The sequence below is a fragment of the Pelodiscus sinensis genome, unplaced genomic scaffold (assembly GCF_049634645.1).
Source record: "Pelodiscus sinensis isolate JC-2024 unplaced genomic scaffold, ASM4963464v1 ctg38, whole genome shotgun sequence".
In the NCBI taxonomy this organism is placed as follows: Eukaryota; Metazoa; Chordata; order Testudines; family Trionychidae; genus Pelodiscus; species Pelodiscus sinensis.
In genome coordinates, this window is record NW_027465857.1 from 3,168,640 (window position 1) to 3,185,404 (window position 16,765).

A 16,765-nucleotide genomic window follows, 5' to 3' on the forward strand; every position below is an offset into this window, starting at 1 on the left:
GGAAAGTGCCGTCTGGCCAGTCTACCCCTTTAAGGGCCCTGGGGCTGGGGGAGAGGAGAGGAGTTTTCCTGGTTTGGCCTAGAGTGGCCACCAGGGGGAACCTGGATGGCTCCAGCTGCATGACACCAAGGGGCCCTGACCCAATAGGCACATGCATGTGTGAAGAGACCTGACCCTGGTGCAGGACCCAGCAGGACGCTCTCCCTTCACACGCCCCCTCTACACAGAGGCAGGGGACATCTCCCCCCGCCCCGGCCACACTATACACGGCACAGGGGCATGGGTGCGGTCTTGGGGCAGCTCCCAGTCCTGGGGAGAGCCAGACATCCTGACCATGGTCTCTGTGCAAGCACATCAGCTCTGACAGTGCAGGGTACGGTCGTCCTCACGTCGCGGGGGGGCTGGGCATCATCCACTGCATCCCCAGGGAGAACTGACCACTTCTCTTCTTTCTCTACAGCTGCACCAGCTGCTCGTGCAGGACGCACCACCCTGCCTGGGACATGCTCCCGCACCCGCGGCCTGCTCCGGACCGCCACCACAGAGCAGAGGTCACAAGGATCAGAGACCTCCTGGACTATGACCAGGGAGACTGGGTGGATCCTCGGGCGCTCGCCCAGCGCATGGGGCTCTCCACCTTACTTACTCCCCGGCACATACTTCAGGAGGTGAAGGATGCTTTTCCACCCACTGCTCAGGTGTACCTAAACAGGGTCCTGCGAGAGGGTGCACCCCGCCTGCCCCTCACCCCTGGACTACCTGATCTATCCATCATCCCCTGGCCCTGCGTACCTTCCTGACCACCTCCCCCTCGTAACTCTTCCAAACCGCACCCAAGAGCCATGTGTACTTGCTCGTGCTTCATATGCTCTGCTTCTGCACCCTTGTGTCCCACCCAGATACTAAGTTGCGGGACCTCCTACCACCAATAGAGGGTGGGGAGCCCTGGTGAGCTAGTCTCTATTCCACCTTGATTCCATGGCCCACCGGGGACATCAGCTGGAGAATCCTGCACAGAGCGGTGAGCACAGGTGTGTATTTGGCGCAGTTCACCCCCATTCCCAACACTTGCCCCTTCCATGGCCGTGGAGGACAGCTTCAGGTGCCCCACTTGCCATGCGCTGGCTGGCCCAGAGAAGTGGGCAGAGACCCACACGTACTCCACCTCAATGTGAGGAGGGGAGCACAGTTCCATTGGCCACCTGAGCACGCCCCCCCCCCCCCCAGGCTCTCCATCCCCCGGCCGCTCTCCTCTTCACCCGTGGGAAGCAACCCCTCCCCAGGTCGCAGCCAGCAGCAGCACAACATTACAGGGGCTGGGGGCCTCAGGAGGAGGGGGCAGCACAGCCACACAGCCAGCTGCCGGAGAGAAACAGCACTTTCCTGCCTTGTACACAGTGTGGATCCCTAAAAGCAAAACCCAGGCCTGTGTCAAAGTCAGACTCAGGACTCTCACATTTGTCAGACCACTCTGTTTATTAGCAAAGCCGCTCTGCTAATACACCCAGAAAATGTGAGTACCATATAAGGCTCAAACCCCTTGATTTATACAGACAAAAGAAAGAAAAATTAACATGATCGAAAAAGGAGGCAAAACTCACATGATTAGCATGAGACTAGTCAAGTATCTTAATTTCCATATCAAGCCTCAGCAATCTCCTGTCCATCTCTCCCTGGTTATTTTAATTACTTTCTGCCTAACACCTAATGTTCCTTTCCTGTTTTCCCAGACACACCTGGTTCCACTCTGATCCATCCTGCATACCTACAAACAACATTAACATAATCCTCTCTTTCCTGTTCAAGGACAAACAGTATTCCTTGAACTTTTTCTATTATTACAATATAATTCTTTCTACTTTCACACCTGTCTCAAGTCTGGTGCACATAGGCACGCAGGCAAGGTTGAGAGGGAGGAGCTGTGAGAGGAAGGAATGTTTTTAATAACAATGCAGATTAAGCCTGGTACAGCGAACCCACATCAAGAACACACGACAAGGAACCTTGCACTGGTACTTCTGTTCTGATAAGCAAAAATTACAGATGCAGCCATACAACTGTCAACTACGCACATAGCAGCAACATCCTGAGTGGCAGGATGTACCTCAAATAGGGCACTGGGCATGTTACGTATCCTACACAGCATTGGTAAATATTATTAGAATGACAAGTCTCACTTTGCTATACAGTGAGCTTAGTAAGAACAGTCGATGGGAGGGAATGGGCAGGATTGACCCACAGGTCCTGCTCGATGTAACTAGAAGTAAATAGGCCCTTTGCACCGGCGACCCCAGTGCATGGCGTTTCAATGCGTGGGAAGAAAATGAACCACGACCTCCTGCCTAGTACTGTAGGTAGCATATGGGTGAAGTGTAAGTGAACTAGGCTTTATTATTGTATATAGTAGATCTTCTATTAATTGCTTTTGCATTGCTTTGTGCTGTATTAATTGCTTTAGAATTTATACTATTTAAGGATTAAATTGTATAGTGATTGTTTTTAAGGCTTGCAAAACTTTAACCACATTCTTATTTATTGCAAGCTTTAAGCAGTTAATACAGTTGTTTAAGTATCCCTGGAGTGTCCCGGTTTCCCTTGGATCTAAAATAAATCCAACCACAGAACAGAAGGGTTGGAACTTAACTTCATTTACAAGTTTAATTCTTATGCGAATGGAATGAACAGAGACATCAGCTGGCTCGCACACTGCCTTCCACATCCTAATGACTTAACCAACCAAACAAACAATGGAGGTGCTAATTGTTCTTATCAGCATCTTGTAACTACTTGAACAATCTCTGTCCCTTTTTTTCCCCTTTTCTCTCTGTTCTCCCCCCCCCCCCCTTATTTCTTCTTGGATCTGGACTTTTAATACTCCATTCATCTGAAGAAGTGAGTTTTGCCCACGAAAGCTCATGATACCATCTACGATGTTTTGTTAGTCTTCAATGTGCTACTAGACTATTTGTTGTGTTTTAATTTTTTCCTGTTACAAACTAACTTGGCTACCTCTCTGAATCAATCAAAATAGATTAGGCTCGAGGGGCCTCCAAGGGTAGGTTGCCCTTCAACGACTGGAAGGGACCTTGAGAGGTGATCAAATCCAGCTCCCTGTGCTGAGGAAGGACCAAGTAAACCTAGACATCTTCTTCATCCATCACTGCTGCTCAAGGATTCTCTCACTCACACAACATAAATTACAAGGAGTTGGGCGACGGGCTCTCTTAGGAAATATATAAACAGTGGGTTCACCATGATTACACCTCCTGTATCATCGACCAGCACATGTCAGGGCTGTTCCCCACTCCGGCACTATGAATACAGATCTTGGGGGGCCGCAAGAGCGCTCCAAAACCTTGCCTCAACAGGCACTGGTTACAAAAACTTCCCCCCAAAATCCTAATACACAAATTTTGGGGAACTTGCTGCCACCAAGTGCCTTTGATCCCCAAAAAACACAGCCAGGGTGGACACTTGAGCCCACCCCCAGGGGTACCCCAAGCTCATTTTCCCCAAAAGAACTTGAAAAAGAAAAGAGAAAAACAAGCTGCATTCTCTGGATATGTCTACACTACAGCGCTAATTCGAACTAACGCATCGAGACTAAAAAAACTAGTTCAAATTAGCGTTTTGCTAATTCGAACTAGCATGTCCACACAGAGTGGACCCTGAACCGGGGTAAAGGATGGCCGGAAGCAGTGCTGGCAGGGCATCAGATTAGGACTTAGAGCGTGGAGATGCTGTCTCAGGCTAGCCAAGGGCTGTGCTTAAAGGGACCCGACCCCCACTCCGGACAGACAGTTCTCAGGGGTGCCCCGCTTGCAAAGCAGTCCTGGCTTGGAGTGCCCGGAGTACCCACACTGGGCACATCACAGCACTCGGCCATCAGACCGGCTGCACTTTCCGCAGGCTGCCATCTGGGGAGAGGGGGCAATTGGGGGGCTGCAGGAGAGCTTCCACCCCCAGAAGCCCGCAGAGCCAGCCCAGTCCTCCCCATCAGGGGCTCGTACCCCATTTCTCCCTCACCTCCTTCCACTTACCCCTCCCTAGCCCCCCTTCCTGATGTACAAAATAAAGGACACGTGTGTTCAAAAATAGAATCTCTCTTTATTGAACAAAACTGGGGGAGACTGGGAAAAGGAGGTGGGAGAGGGGAAGAGAGAGGGTGGGAGAGGGGAGGGCAACTAAAATGATCAGAGGTTTGGAAGAGGTCCCATATGAAGAGAGGCTAAAGAGACTGGGACTTTTCAGCTTAGAAAAGAGGAGATGGAGGGGGGATATGATAGAGGTTTATAAAAGCATGAGTGGGGTGGAGAGGGTGCATCCAGAAAAGTTCTTCATTAGTTCCCATAATAGAAGGACTAGAGGACACCAAAGGAAAGGAATGGGTAGCAGGCTTCAAACTAGTAACAGAAAGTTGTTCTTCACAAAGCAAAGTGTCAACCTGTGGAACTCCTTGCTGCAGGAGGCTGTGAAGGCTACAACTAGAACAGAGTTTAAAGAGAAGTTAGATAAAGTCATGGAGGTTGGGTCCATGGAGTGGTATTAGCCAGGGGGTAGGAGTGGTGTCCCTGCCCAAAGTTTGTGGCAGGCTGGAGAGGGATGGCACGAGACAAATGGCTTGGTCACTGTCATCGGTCCATCCCCTCCATGGTCCCTAGGGTTGGCCGCTGTCAGCAGACAGGCTACTGGGCTAGATGGACCTTTGGTCTGACCCAGGATGGCCATTGTAAGCTCAGGGCTCAGGGTCGGGGGTCTCAGTGGACCACCTTGATTTTCATGCACACCTGCTCCTGGGTGGCCAGGCTGGCAGCTCTCCTGCCCTAGACAGCCACTTTCCTGTTCCTAGTGCAGAGGTCGTGGACGAGGTCCACGATGTCTGCACTAGACCAGGCGGGTGCCCGCCTCTTGTGGTCCTGGGCAAGCTCCCGGGAGCCGCCAGCCTGGTCCCGGGAAGAGTGGGAGGGCTGGGGGGGCATCGGGTGGCTGGCTCGATCCGTGCCAGGTGCAGGGTCTGCTAGCTGGGTGCTGGCAGGCTTGCACCTGGCACAGGCACCATAGCCAGCCCGCGCCCCTGTAAGGGGGCCGGGGCCGGGGCCGGGAGGGGGGCAATAGAGTTTCCCTGGTGTTGGCCAGAGTGGCCACCAGGGAAAGCTGGGGAGGGCTAGCCTCCCACTAGTTCGAATTAAGGGGCTACACACCCCTTAATTCGAACTAGTAAGTTCTAACTAGGCTTAGTCCTCGTAGAATGAGGTTTACCTAGTTCGAACTAAGCGCTCCGTTAGTTCGAATTAACTTTGTAGTGTAGACATATTCCCGGGCCTGCCAGCCAGGGGTCGACCCGGAGGCCTGCCCCCACTTTGATGCCCTGGACCGTATCCTGGGGGCTCACGCTGTCCATGCCCCCAAGGTGGTGATCGACCCCGGGGCAGAGGAACCCGTCCCGGACATGGAGGAGGAGGAGCAGGAGGACGCCGAGAGCCAGGAACCTGCCGGAAGCCTGCCCAGGACCCAGGACCCCCGAAGCACCCCACAGAGCACAACGCCTGTGTCGTCCAAGGCCGGGGAGGCCTCCACATGTGAGTACCATCATGCTCCCCTTATGTGTACGGGGGGCTGGGGGGAGAGGGAACCCAGGGACCGTCCACCTGGGCCTTGCCCACCATGGAGCAGCAGCTGGGTGTCATGCAGGGGCCCTAGCCTTGCAGAGGGGGGCTGGGTTTCACCCACCTTGTCCCCAGGGATAATTGACCGCTGCTCTTGTTTCACCACAGCCGCAGCACATGGGACTGCAGGGCGCACCACCCCGCCTGCAACAGCCACCCGCACCCGGGCCAGCAGGCGTGCCAGGAATGAGGAGGGGTACCAGCGGCAGCACCTGCGGTTCCTGGATCACCAGCTCCGCACCCAGGACCACTGGGTCCAGGAGGACCTTTGGCTGCACCAGCAGAGCTTGGAGGCTCTGGGCCGTGCCCTCAGAGGCCACCTCCAGACCCTGGTCAACAGGTTCCTGCCTCCTCCTGCTCCGGCTCCTGCGGCTGCCCCAGCTCTCGCTCCTCCTCCCACCCCTGCTCCTGCTGCCCCTTCTCCCCCTCCCTCCACACCCCCGTCCCTCCTGCCCCCCCGACACCCCCGCACCCACAGTGCTGCGTGATGGGAGAGCCAGCCCGACCCCCAAACCTGAGCTTTCCCTTCCTCCCTTTCCTCCCCTTCCAGCTCCCTCCTCCCAGGTTTCCCTCTCCCCTCTCCCAGCCTCATTCCTCCCTCCCCCCACCCTAGTTATGTAAAATAAAAAGAATTTTGTTGGCAAAAAAAGGTGTCTTTATTTGACATTAGGAAGGGGGGTTAGGGAGGGGAAGGCGGAAAAAGGCCCCAGTGGGGCATGCAGGGAGAGTTCAGTCTTCCTCCTCCACATGAAAGCTCTCCCGCAGGGCTTCCCGGATCCGGACGGCCCCCCGCTGGGCTTCCCAGATGGCGGCGGTGCGGGGCTGAGCATAGTGTCCAGCCATGCAGTCACCCTCAGCCATCCAGGCTGGCAGGAAAGCTTCCTCCTACCTTTCGCACAAATTGTGCGGCATACAACATGCTGCCACCACGAGAGGGATATTGTACTCTGCGAGGTCGAGACGGGTGAGGAGGTATCTACATTGGGCTTTCAGTCGCCTGAAGGCCCCCTCAATGATGATGCGGGCCCTGGTCAGCCTGGCATTGAAGGCTTGGCGGGATGGGTTGAGGTGGCCCATGTAGGGCTTCATGAGCCAGGGCTGTACGGGGTAGGCCACATCCCCCACCAGGCACACGGGCATGTCCACATCCCCGACCCTGATTTGGCGGTCGGGGAAGAAGGTCCCGGCCTGCAGCCTCTGGCACACGGAGGAGTTCTGGTACACCCTGGCGTCGTGTGCCTTGCCGGACCAGCCCACATGAATGTCCGTGAACTGTCCCCGGTGGTGTCACACGGCCTGCAGGAGGATGGAGAGGCAGGGGGCTGACGTGCACCAGGTGGTGCCAGGCAGCCACCAGCCATTGCTGGCAGGTTTGCAGCAGCAAGTCCACAAACTGCACCAGAAAGTGCAGGGCGAGCTCTGGCTCCATGTTGCCACCTGCGGCGGCAGCCCCAAAGGGAACCACCGACACAGACGGGCGCAGAGAAAAATGCTTTGTTGTCCCTCGGCGAGGTAGGCAAGCAAGCAGAAAAGCTGAGAACTGGCTGTCCAGGGGGGTCCCTTTAAGCACAAGCCTCAGACAGCCTCAGACAGCAGCCACACAAAGCAACTAGTGACCTGATGCCCTGCCAGAACTGGTTTCAGCTGCCCTTAAATGCGCCCCAGCATTCAATCAGTGTCGACGCGCTAGTTCGAATTAGCAAAATGCTAATTCAAACTAGGTTTTAAGTCTGGATGCGCTAATTCGAATTAGCTTAGTTCGAATTAACTAATTCAAACTAAGTTAGTTCAAATTAGTGCTGTCGTGTAGACATACCCTTGGTTCTTCTAGCAGATACTGAATGTATGGTAATTCTATCAGTGGACAAGGGAGAGGTTACTAGCACGTCACCTTGTCTTTGTCTCCTGCTGCCCAGAAGGAGAGATAGACTTATCAGCAGTTGGGGTAGAATCATCTCGAGGTGGAGGGGCCTTTTTACAGTGAGAAGCATGGGTCCAGGTAGCCAGTCCCTGGCACTTCACAGCAGTGTTGGTGGTTAGCAGAACTTGGTAAGGACCTTTCTAGCCCGGGGCTAAAGCCATCTTTTGCTGATGGACCTCTATGTAGACCCAATCTCCTGGTTCCAATGAATGACAAGGTTGCCCAGGGTCCTTGGGTAATCATAGAATCATAGAATAATAGGACTGGAAGGGACCTCAAGAGGTCATCGAGTCCAGCCCCCCGCCCTCAAGGCAGGACCAAGCTCCGTCTACACCATCCCTGACAGATGTCTATCTAACCTGTTCTTAAATATCTCCAGAGAGGGAGATTCCACCACCTCCCTTGGCAATTTATTCCAATATTTGACCACCCTGACAGTTAGGAATTTTTTCCTAATGTCCAATCTAAACCTCCCCTGCTGCACTTTAAGCCCATTACTCCTTGTCCTGTCCTCAGAAACCAAGAGGAACAAATTTTCTCCTTCCTCCTTGTGACACCCTTTTAGATATTTGAAAACCGCTATCATGTCCCCCCTTAATCTTCTTTTTTCCAAACTAAACAAGCCCAGTTCATGAAGCCTGGCTTCATAGGTCATGTTCTCTAGACCTTTAATCATTCTTGTCGCTCTTCTCTGTACCCTTTCCAATTTCTCCACATCTTTCTTGAAATGTGGCGCCCAGAACTGGACACAGTACTCCAGCTGAGGCCTAACTCGTGCAGAGTAGAGCGGCAGAATGACTTCACGAGTTTTGCTTACAACACACCTGTTGATACAACCTAGAATCATATTTGCTTTTTTTGCAACAGCATCACACTGTTGACTCATATTCAACTTGTGGTCCACTATGACCCCTAGATCCCTTTCCGCCATGCTCCTTCCTAGACAGTCGCTTCCCATCTTGTATGTATGGAACTGATTGTTCCTTCCTAAGTGGGTAATGCTTCTTTTACCTGTGAATTAAAGGACCTAACACATTTCATGAATGCCTGACAATAATTAAGCATTGTGTCATCCATTAAATGAATGTCCATCTGGGCAAGGGTCAGCGGGGGCACGGTCGGTAGTTGCATCGGGCGCCCTGTCAGGATTTCGTGAGTCCAGTCTTTCAATTGGGGTTGGCCAGATGCTCTTCCATTGGCATTGATGAGCATGAGGGCCATTTCAAGTTTGTTTCTGCACAGATCTTAGCCAGTTTATTTTTCAGAATCCCATTTTGACGCTCCACTGTCCTGGCAGACTGCGGGTGGTGGGGGCAGTGGAGGTCGTGCTGGATTTGCAAGGCTGCACATAACTCTTTTACAATTTGTCCAGTAAAATGAGTACCATGATCACTGTTGATACCAACAGGAATACCAAACCTTGGTAAAAAAATCTTTGAGCAAGATTTTCACAACAGACTTTGCATCTGCCCTCCTGCAGGGGAAGGTTTCAATCCAACTTGAAAAAAATATCAGCTAATACTAGCACATACTCATAATTACAACATTATGTTGCTGGCAGATTGTGCATTGTTGGCGGTAGTGCTGGGCCACAGAAGAAAAATCTGGTGCACACCAGTCTTGTTTAACTGCAGCAATCATCCCCCCTTTGCCGCTTTAAATCACTGCTTAATTTCCCTTTTTCGAGTACACTAATCTACATGGCTCCGTCAATGGAGCCATGTAGTTTAGACATACCCTCCCAGTCCTTCTTTTTACATGATGCACTCCTTGCTCCCTTCCTCCAAGCTCCATAGGAGTAGCAGGAGCTGCAGCAGGAACAGCCTTACGGCTACCTTCCTTTTTGTTCACTTATGAAGACATTGTTAACATTCTCCTAGCTTAAACAATTGCCAAATTATTATCCTTTCACTAAGTTTAGAGTTGCCAATTGATTAGGCCCAATTATTAATTTTGTTTTGTTTAAACTCATGCTTCTGCTTTAACTTAAAATGTTCTTTCATTAAAAAAACCAATGTTCTACACACAACGTTTGCAATACATATACCACAATTAAGACACACAAGACAACACACAAACTTGGACAGAACATAAACTCATTATGTCATGACAGTAGAACCATGTTTTTTTCTTCAGTTGCTTTTCAGCTGATACCAGCGCTTTCTGATGGGCTGAAAGAAAAAGAAAACATTTCTACCCCCGTGGGGTGGCACATTATATTTTAGAATACTTTTCTTTTCAAATGTTCTTGCTGATTTTTTGATCAGCCTGATGTTCTCCAATGGTATGCTGTTATTTTGCAAACCAGCTTCAGAGGGTTTGGGTGAGTTATTTCATTGTTCAATTATTAAGTTAATGGTGGCATGCCTCAGTTTCCCTTTTGTACTGCAGACCAGGTGTTTAATGTGTGAAGCTTCAAATTATTCATTGGTGACAACTGAGAGGCTTTACTGCTATAGTGATTTTCCTTAGCACAAGGTGTTTGCTAGTTACTATTTCAGCAAGCAAAAAGGTTTCTTTTCCTGAAAAGAATAATATACAATGTTATAGGCTGAGGGTATGTCTACACTACAAAGTTAATTCGAAGTAACAGTCGTTAGTTCGAATTAACTTTGATAGGCACTACACATGCAAACCGCTAGTTCGAACTTAATTCGAACTAGCGGTGCGCTTAATTCGAACTAGGTAAACCTCATTCTACAAGGACTAACGCCTAGTTCGAATTAACTAGTTCGAATTAAAGGCTGTGTAGCCACTTAATTCAAACTAGTGGGAGGCTAGCCCTCCCCAGCTTTCCCTGGTGGCCACTCTGGCCAACACCAGGGAAACTCTATTGCCCCCCTCCCGGCCCCGGAGCCCTTAAAGGGGCACGGGCTGGCTACGGTGCCCGTGCCAGGTCCAAGCCTGCCAGCAGCCAGCCAGCAGACCCTGCACCTGGCACGGATCGAGCCAGCCACCCGCTGCCACCCAGCCCTCCGCCTCTTCCCGGAACCAGGCTGGCGGCTCCTGGAAGCCTGCCCGGGTCCGCAAGAGGTGAGCGCCCGCCTGGTCTAGTGCGGACATCGTGGACCTCATCCACGACCTCCGCACTAGGCACAGGAAAGTGGCCGTCTAGGGCAGGAGAGCTGCCAGCCTGGCCACCCAGGAGCAGGTGTGCATGAAAATCAGGGTGGTCCAGTGAGACCCCCGACCCTGAGCCCTGAGCTTAGAATGGCCGTACTGGGTCAGACCAAAGGTCCATCTAGCCCAGTAGCCTGTCTGCCGACAGCGACCAACACTAGGTACCCTGGAGGGGATGGACCGAAGACAATGACCAAGCCATTTGTCTCGTGCCATCCATCTCCAGCCTTCCACAAACAGAGGCCAGGGACACCATTTCTACCCCCTGGCTAACAGCACTCCATGGACCCAACCTCCATGACTTTATCTAACTTCTCTTTAAACTCTGTTCTAGTTGTAGCCTTCACAGCCTCCTGCAGCAAGGAGTTCCACAGGTTGACTATTTGCTTTGTGAAGAAGAACTTTCTGTTATTAGTTTGAAGCCTGCTACCCATTCCTTTCCTTTGGTGTCCTCTAGTCCTTCTATTATGGGAACTAATGAAGAACTTTTCTTTATGCACCCTCTCCACACCACTCATGGTTTTATAGACCTCTATCATATCCCCCCTCAGTCTCCTCTTTTCTAAGCTGAGAAGTCCCAGTCTCTTTAGTCCCTTCATATGGGACCTGTTCCAAACCCCTGATCATTTTAGTTGCCCTCCCCTCTCCCACCCTCTCTCTTCCGCTCTCCCACCTCCTTTTCCCAGTCTCCCCGAGTTTTGTTCAATAAAGAGAGTTTCTATTTTTGAACACACATGTCCTTTATTTTGTACATCAGGAAGGGGGGCTAGGGAGGGGTAAGTGGAAGGAGGTGAGGGAGGAATGGGGTACAAGCCCCCGATGGGGAGGACTGGGCTGGCTCTGCGGGATTTAAAAACGGCACCCACCCAGGAACATGCAAATGAAGCCTGGGATATATAAATCCCAGGCTTCATTTGCAAGTTTGAATGCCTACATTAGCCACCCTAGTTCGAACTAGGGGGCTAGTGTAGACATACTCAAAGGGAGTATCTTGTCCGCTCCCTGTCTGCTCAGCAGCTCATAGGAAACTAATTTTCACACACTCCAAAGAAGGGGTCTGCTGGGTTTCGCGATGCAGACCTTAGCAGCTCATTAAATAAGGCGAGTCACTTCCTCATATATACCCGCTGGGTCATGAGGGGGAAATCTCGCTCCCCTGGGGTACAGAGCCCCCAGAAGGGTCCGAGGCCGGAGGTCAAATCAGTGAGGCAGGAGAGAAACCTAGAAGGGAAAACTTTATGATGCATGCATGCAGGCTGTCACTTCCAAGAGTGAAAGCAGCAGCCCTGACAGACAGATTCAGGTATCCTATATACAGAATGCTTAGACAGCTCAGTTGTGGATTGTTCTTCTTTAACATATCAAAGTCTCAGCAGAAGTACTCTGAGACTTCTGCTCACCCCAGGAGTGCTAGAAGTAAGTTTTTACAGTACACAAAGCCACATGAGAACTTGAGTGGAGGAGTCTACAAGGCAAACTGTGACAAAGATAAGGGTTTACATGACAAATTGTGATAGAAATGTAGCCGTGTTAGTCTGGGGTAGTTGAAGCAAAATGCAGGACAATGTAGCACTTTAAAGACTAACAAGATGGTTTATTAGATGATGAGCTTTCGTGGGCCAGACCCACTTCCTCAGATCAAATAGTGGAAGAAAATAGTCACAACCATATATACCAAAGGATACAATTAAAAAAATGAACAAATATGAAAAGGACAAATCACATTGCAGAACAGGAGGGGGATGCGGGGGGGGGGGGGGGGGAGGAAGGAAGGTAAGTGTCTGTGAATTGATGATATTAGAGGTAGGGAGAGTGGGATGTTTGTGAGTTAATGGTATTACAGGTGATAATTGGGGAAACTGTCTTGGTAATGGGTGAGATAGTTCAAATTCTTGTTAAGTCCTTGTTGGCAAGTGTCGAATTTTAACATGAATGACAGTTCAGAGGATTCCCTTTCAAGTGCAGATGTAAAAGGTCTTTGTAGCAGAATGCAGGTGGCTAAGTCATTGAGAGAGTGTCCTTTCTGGTTAAAATGGCAAGAAACTGTTTTCTCTTTGTGATCTTGTCTGATATCTGTTTTGTGGGCATTAATCCTTTGGCGAAGTGTCTGAGACGTTTGTCCAATGTACATAGCAGACGGACACTTTCGGCACATGATAGCATAGATTATATTTCTGGAGGTGCAGGAATATGTGTTCTTGATCTTATAACTCACTTGGTTAGGTCCAATAATGGTATCAGCAGAATGAATATGTGGACAAAGCTGGCAACGGGGTTTGTTGCAAGGGAAGGTACCAGGGTTGGTATTAGTGTGGTATGTCCTGTGGTGGTTGGTAAGAATCATCTTGAGGTTAGGTGGTTGTCTATAGGAGACTATGGGTCTGTCTCCCAGAGCCTCTTTGAGTATGGTATCCTGTTCCAATATAGGCTGTAGTTTATTGATAATGTGCTGGACAGGTTTAAGTTGGGGGTTGTAGGTGATGACAAGTGGTGTTCTATTGTTGGTTTTCTTGGGTCTGTCTTGAAGTAGATGGTTTCTAGGTATTCGTCTGGCTCTTTCAATTTGCTTTTTTATTTCTCTGGGTGGGTAGTTGAGATTTATAAATGCTTGGTAGAGATCCTGAAGCTTCTGGTCTCTGTCAGTGGGTGCTGTGGTCATTATGAATAAGGCCGACTATAACCAGGAGGCAACCAGACAACTCTCGAACACCACATTTTACAAACCTCTCCTCTCTGATCCCACCTTGGACTACCAAAAGAAACTACACTGTCTCCTTAAAAGCCTCCCCACAGCTACTCGGGAACAAATCCTCACAGAATCACCTTCTGACCCCCAACCAGGATTGTTCTATCTACTTCCCAAGATCCATAAACCTGGGCACCCCGGACGTCCCATCATCTCTGGTATTGGCACGCTCACTACTGGTCTATCCAGCTATGTAGACACTCTTCTCAAACCCTTCGTAACCAATACCCCCAGCTATCTCCGAGACACTACTGACTTCCTAAGGAAACTACAAAACATCGATAACCTCCCCAATAATACCATCCTTGCCACCATGGATGTAGAAGCTCTATATACCAACATCCCACATGAAGACGGATTACAAGCAATTAGAAACACTATCCCAGAGGACACTACTGCCAACCTGATAGCAGACCTATGTAACTTTGTTCTCACCCACAATTATTTCCAGTTTGAGAACAACTTATACCTCCAGATCAGCGGCACAGCCATGGGTACACGCATGGCCCCACAGTATGCTAACATCTTTATGGCTGACCTAGAACAACGTTTCCTCAACTCCCGTCCCCTTTCGCCCCTCCTCTACCTACGGTACATCGATGACATCTTTATGATCTGGACGCATGGCCAAGAAACACTGGAGATATTCCACAGAGATTTCAACAACCTACACCCCACCATCAACCTCAGCCTGGACCATTCTACACGAGAGATCCACTTCCTGGACACCACCGTACAAATCAACAATGGAAAATTAGACACCACTCTCTACAGAAAACCCACCGACTCATACAGTTACCTACATGCATCCAGCTCCCATCCAGAACACACCACGCGATCCATCGTCTATAGCCAAGCCCTTCGATACAACCGCATCTGCTCTAATCCCACTGACAGAGACCAGAAGCTTCAGGATCTCTACCAAGCATTTATAAATCTCAACTACCCACCCAGAGAAATAAAAAAGCAAATTGAAAGAGCCAGACGAATACCTAGAAACCATCTACTTCAAGACAGACCCAAGAAAACCAACAATAGAACACCACTTGTCATCACCTACAACCCCCAACTTAAACCTGTCCAACACATTATCAATAAACTACAGCCTATATTGGAACAGGATACCATACTCAAAGAGGCTCTGGGAGACAGACCCATAGTCTTCTATAGACAACCACCTAACCTCAAGATGATTCTTACCAACCACCACAGGACATACCACACTAATACCAACCCTGGTACCTTCCCTTGCAACAAACCCCGTTGCCAGCTTTGTCCACATATTCATTCTGCTGATACCATTATTGGACCTAACCAAGTGAGTTATAAGATCAAGAACACATATTCCTGCACCTCCAGAAATATAATCTATGCTATCGTGTGCCGAAAGTGTCCGTCTGCTATGTACATTGGACAAACATCTCAGACACTTCGCCAAAGGATTAATGCCCACAAAACAGATATCAGACAAGATCACAAAGAGAAAACAGTTTCTTGCCATTTTAACCAGAAAGGACACTCTCTCAATGACTTGACCACCTGCATTCTGCTACAAAGACCTTTTACATCTGCACTTGAAAGGGAATCCTCTGAACTGTCATTCATGTTAAAATTCGACACTTGCCAACAAGGACTTAAGAATTTGAACTATCTCACCCATTACCAAGACAGTTTCCCCAATTATCACCTGTAATACCATTAACTCACAAACATCCCACTCTCCCTACCTTTAATATCATCAATTCACAGACACTTACCTTCCTTCCTCCCCCTCCCCCCGCATCCCCCTTCTGTTCTGCAATGTGATTTGTCCTTTTCATATTTGTTCATTTTTTTTAATTGTATCCTTTGGTATATATGGTTGTGACTACTTTCTTCCACTATTTGATCTGAGGAAGTGGGTCTGGCCCACGAAAGCTCATCATCTAATAAACCATCTTGTTAGTCTTTAAAGTGCTACATTGTCCTGCATTTAAGACAAATTGTGACAGACTAGGAGTATCCATGAACTTGAGATAGGAGGCATTGTAAGGGTCTTGATTAGAGTTAATTTGATTTCTCTCTGTTACAGGGAGAGAGGCCTGGAAAACTTTTAACCCTTACAGCAGTTTTCTTTTAGAGAGTTTTGATTTCCTGCACAGTCCCCCCTTAGACACAATTGGAGTTATTTGATTTTTCTCCCACAGTCACGAGGTTTGGCTGACCCCCCTTGCATTCAGGACTCCCTCATGTGGTGGCCCTGGTGTGGCTGGAGTCAGCTTAAGTCACAGACCTGGTCAGCGGCATTCACTCTTCACTCACTCACACTTCATACTCATTCATTCCCCATTTTTAGATGCATCTCTTGTAACCATAACCTTAATTCCTTATGTCCTGACTCAATACAACCTTTCCCTCATTTGGGGGTGGCAAAAAAAAAATCCCCAGTACCGCATTCACTTACCTTATTTGGGGGCGGGCAAAGAAATTCCCGAGTACTGCTTTGCGTCTAACCTTGTTGCAGATTCAATAAGTTCGCATGGCATGAGCTCAAAGGAAACAGACAACCCACAGGCAGTCCTCTCTCGACACCCCAGTAGAGATTTCAAAAGGTCTCTTACCTCTTGTTTGGCGCCTTGGGGTACGAAGTGGGACGATCCGTAATAATTCCACTGTCTCGGCTGGGCGCTGCAATCCGAGTCACGGCACCAAATTGTGGAAGAAAACATTGTCCTCACTCTGCGTTTGGTAAGCAACAAGTCAGAGACAGTTTGTTTCAAGCAATTGCAAGGGAAGACTGCAGTCGGACGGTGGGGTGGCCCCCCCGCTTCCTTAGGCAGATATTCAAAGTACAAGCAGTAGAAGACAAGTATATATACCTTCCCATTACATACATCAACAACTAACAGTTATCTCCGTGCCCGCACAATTCCCTTCAGATGCTACTTTATCTCAAGGTTAATGCTGGAGTCAGCATTCCATCTTTATCTTTAGAGCAAAGCATCTCTTACAATTCTCGCTCTCACGTTGTTAGGCCTCAGGGTTAGCCTGTCTCTTGCTATATTGCTAACAAACTGGGAGATGGCTGTACACGAATTCCCTTTTTTTCTTTCCCTGCTTCCACACAACCGTGTCGCAGAGCCATGGATATGATATTCATTGCACAGCATCTGCAAGAGAAGTGTCGAAAGCAAAACTGACCACTGTATATGGCTTTTGTTGATCTAACTAAAGCCTTTGACTCAGTGAATCACCATGCTCTTTGGACTGTACTTTCAAAGATTGGAAGTCCTGGTAAATACATCAATGTCCTAAAGCTGCTTCATGACAACG

General features: G+C 49.4%; 1 long non-coding RNA gene across 1 annotated transcript; it reads left to right on the forward strand.

Moving 5' to 3' along the window:
- The first annotated feature begins 490 nt into the window (after nt 1-490).
- Nucleotides 491-6,956, forward strand: LOC142823912 (uncharacterized). The gene is made up of 3 exons (XR_012898975.1): nt 491-2,372; nt 5,411-5,579; nt 5,775-6,956. It is a non-coding gene; the product is annotated as an uncharacterized LOC142823912 (long non-coding RNA).
- Nucleotides 6,957-16,765: the final 9,809 nt, after the last annotated feature.